The sequence below is a fragment of the Adiantum capillus-veneris genome, chromosome 15 (genome assembly GCF_014529385.1).
Source record: "Adiantum capillus-veneris isolate H3 chromosome 15, ASM1452938v2, whole genome shotgun sequence".
NCBI lineage: Eukaryota > Viridiplantae > Streptophyta > Polypodiopsida > Polypodiales > Pteridaceae > Adiantum > Adiantum capillus-veneris.
Window position 1 is genome coordinate 157103 of NC_140945.1, and position 4316 is coordinate 161418.

Below are 4316 nucleotides of genomic sequence, written 5' to 3' on the forward strand. Positions count from 1 at the left end.
AGGGGACTCCTATAGCCAAGGGTTATGAAAGTGTACGTTAGGAGGAGAAGTACATGCCCTAGTTCCACCGCTTTCAAATGTAAAGTGGGTACATTCTCCTAGTCGTTTGCATCGATGAAGAGGCAATGGGATCCTAATTTTAGTCTACTTTGAATGTGTGTGTCCCTTCAATACCCACACAGTTTACTATCGGTCTTCATCGCCCCTTCGTGAAGTGGATTGCACAAACCCATTGCTACCATAGAATGCACATTGGCGCACAACCTTTTTTCCATAGGTCTTGATCTTTGTCATGTAATCGGTTGCAACAAAGACACATATGAGGCTTATACTTGATTGAAATGGCAATTACTGGAGCAAAACATGATGTTCCAACCCCCGATCGAGATGCAACCCCTAGTGCATGTGCACAAAGGGTGCTATTCCAGCTAGTGGAGATTCATTGAATCTTCATCAATCGATACCACGCATGTGCACTCACCATCTATATTTTTGCCTGTCGAAATTTTTAAAAGGTCGTACTGGCCATCGTGTAGAGAAGATGGGGACGTTGAGACGCAACATGAACTCGTTGAAAAGAGACCAGAAACTGCGACTTGTAGAATCCGTATGGAAGGAGTATTTCAGGGATCCCTCGCAGTGGCGAGACAATCGCAATAGTAAGATTAGCGCCGCATATCCAGATTTCAAGCACCGGGTCACTAACCAACCCCTGTGGCTCGATTGCACATACAATCCGTCATGGATTGCTGAAGAACTCAGAAGCAGAGGTCTAGCACTGCCTAGCCAAGGCGAAAAAAGTAGCAAAGGCAAAAGACTTACTCGATACGCACAAGAGCAAGGATGTAATCTCATGGACTGCCTTGATTTCTGGATATGCCCAACAAGGACAGAGTTTGGATGCGTTGGAATCCTTTGAAAAGATGCAAGACGAGGCGCTTTCTCCAGATTGGGTAACATTTACATGTGCCTTGAAGGCCTGTGGTAGCCTTAGAGCTTCTGATAAGGGGGAACAAATCCTTGATGAGATTGCGAGGCAAGGATTGCTGGGAAACAATATCGTGCTTGACACTGCTGTGGTAGACATGTATGCCAAGTGTGGTGCTCTTACCAAGGCACAAGAGGTGCTTGAGGGGCTTCCAGTTCGAAATGTTGTATGTTGGTCAGCATTGATCTCAGGATATGCACAAGATGGCCAAAGTAAGCAAGCATTGGATTGTTTTTGGAAGATGCAAGAAGAGGGAATAGCTGCAAATGCAGTTACTTACACTTCTGTCCTGAAAGCATGTGGGAGCCTCGGAGCATCTCACATGGGAGACCAAATCCATGATGAGATACGCAGGCAGGGTTTGCTGAAAAGGGATGTGGTGCTTGGTACCGCTTTGGTGGATATGTATGCGAAGTGTGGTCAGCTAGTAAAAGCCCAACGACTGCTAGAAAAGCTTACACTTCGAGATGTTGTCACTTGGAATGCCTTGCTTGTAGGATACACCCAACAATGCCACGCTGAAAATGCACTTGATTGCTTTGCAAGGATGCAACTTGAAGGCATCTCACCAAATGCAGTATCTTTTTCATGCATCTTGAAAGCCTGTGGCAGCATAGGTGCTATCAGCAAGGGAGAGGAAATTCATAATAAAATTGCAAGCCAGGGACTACTGGAAAATAACATCATTCTTGGTAATGCTGTCGTAGATATGTATGCCAAGTGTGGCGCTGTTGCGAAAGCCCAACAAGTGCTGGAAGAGCTCCCTCATAGAGACGTGGCTTCTTGGGATGCATTGATGACAGGATGGGCCCAACAAGGCCAATGTGAACAAACATTGAATTGTTTCAAATTGATGCAAGATGAAGGCATTGCTCCAAATGCATTGTGCTTTTCATGTGTTCTTAATGCATGTAGCCATCTAGGCTTGGTCATCGATGGGCAATCATATTTTGTGATTATGACTGAAAAATATGGTGTGAAGCCAGATATAGAGCATTATACTTGCATGATTGATCTTTTTGGGCGGGCAGGCCATATAGATAAGGCAGTAGAATTGACCCAATTAATGCCATCCTCGAACGATTCTGCAGTCTGGTGTTCCCTTTTAGGCGCTAGTCGAAAATGGAAAGAAGTAGATGTTGGGAGGTATGCCTTTCAACATGCTATTGATATAGATAAAAGTGATCCAGCGCCTTATGTCCTGATGGCCAATATTTATGCCGCTGCAGGCATGCAAGAGGAAGCCGAAACCGTTGAGGCCATGAGAATTGAAAACAAAGCATGGAAGATACCAGGATGTTGCTGGTGGGTGGATATGAGTGGCATTGTTCATAGATTTCATGTTAGTGATACGGGCCATGCCCAAAGTGAGGAGATTTATGCAAAACTACAAGAAATCACCCATACTTTGGGAGAAGCTGGTCACTCTCCAAGATTGCATTGGGTATCATCAAATATCTCTGATGATGCTAAGATGGACTTGTTATGTGGGCATTCTGAGAAGTTGGCATTAGCGTGTGCCCTCATCAGTTCACCCCAAGGCGAAAGCATACGACTAGTGAAAAATTTGTGCATTTGTGGTGATTGTCATTTTTTTACATCACTCATTTCCAAATATAAGAAGCGAAAAATTGTGATTCGAGATGCAAATAGGTGTCATGAGTTTGATGATGGGAAGTGTTCTTGTGGAGACTTTTGGTAACATTGTAGATTTTCTTTTGCTAACAGTAAGACTCTGTGCCAACCAGGAAATTTATTTTTAGGGGTAGTGATTAGCAAGCAATTCATTTTGCAAGTGCAGTTGTGTACCCTGTATAATATGTAACCTCTATACCAAACCAGAAAAGAAAAGAAAGGAATGGAGTATATTAACTCTTTGATAGGTCAATGTGGTCTATGAGGCTGAAACAATACATATGATGCCCACAAGGCAGTCAAATGTATTTGAAGCTACAAGATTTGAAGGACATGCATTATGTTGCTATTGGTACTCACAAAACTTTTTTGCTGATTCCAAAATGGCCTTGCTTTCTCAGCATTGGGAGAATGTTGTCTCTTTGAGTGCATTGATTGCAGGATGTGCCCAATGCAGAAAGGGCCATCAAAGTGCTTCGTTGATTTCAGAGGACGCAATGCGAGGGCCTTTCTCGTAACGCAACAAGGGTTGTCCTTGTACATCCTACAGAGTGATACAAAAGGCCCGTATGTTCTGTATATTGTTCGGTCTTGTTGAGAACCTGCCCGATGGATTCAACATTGTGTCTGATCAACTTTGATTGTTGACTATGCAATCACCCAATTTTTTCGAGCTCTTTTGGTGGCATCCAAAAGTTGCAATGCATCTCTCTCTCTCTCTCTCTCTCTCTCTCTCTCTCTCTCTCTCTCTCTCTCTCTTAATCAGATTGGGTTAACACAATGATGTTGCCACTCTTGATGGAGTTTGGATAGTTGAATTTCTTGCATGCAGTCTACAAATGGCTATGGAAAAGCTTGCTTTGAAGGCTGTGACCTAAACATAGCTGCAAACAAAGAATCTTATTATTCCTACTCCCAAAGAGGATTATCATGTAAAGATACTTCAAAAAGAGGAAATTATGTCGAGTAAGAGAAGCATTCATCTTCTACAAGAAGAGGAAGAAGCTCTCAATGTGAGGTGAAGGGAAAGAGGAAGCACAGAGATACTAGAGAGAAATCTCTTGTGAATGAAGAAGAAAGTCCTATGTCATTTGATGTAGATGTACACCGTAGGAGACATCAAAGAACTCCTTCATCATCACCTCCCTTTGTAAGGAGTCCTTCAAGGTCTCGTTCCTCTCGTCACTTTGAGGAGAGTGAGAAGAAGCCTAAAAAGAAACAAAGAAAGAAGAAGCCATCCAACTCTCCATCATGGTCAAGCTCGTGTGGATCAAGGAGTTTCTCCTATTCAAATAGTGATTCTCTTAAAATACGCAGGTAGAGAGGCCATCGACGCTCTCATGCTGCCTAGAAGAGAGCATTGCACCTAATGAAGGTCAAGGAAGGAGGTAAAAGCATCACCTTCCTCTCCTTCAATGGACTTTTCGACAATGTGGACAAAGTTTTAAGCTTTATCCAACAATTTGAGGCGGCCTTTACGGATCAATTTTTTTTGGAGTCATCCAAACTCCAACCCATCTCCAAAAATCACCTCATCAATGGTGGGCAAGTTTACACTGCAAGGGAGAAGCTTCGAAGACTTGGAAAACATGCCGAGCTGCTATCATGAAGCAATTCTTATTCAGTGGGGCTTTTGACCAAGTGCTTATGGAGTGGCGAAGCCACTAAAACTTGATGATGGAGAAAATATGTG

General features: G+C 43.2%; 1 pseudogene; it reads left to right on the forward strand.

Moving 5' to 3' along the window:
- Nucleotides 1-786: 786 nt before the first annotated feature.
- On the forward strand, nt 787-3348 carry LOC147440142 (pentatricopeptide repeat-containing protein At3g57430, chloroplastic pseudogene; annotated as a pseudogene).
- Nucleotides 3349-4316: the final 968 nt, after the last annotated feature.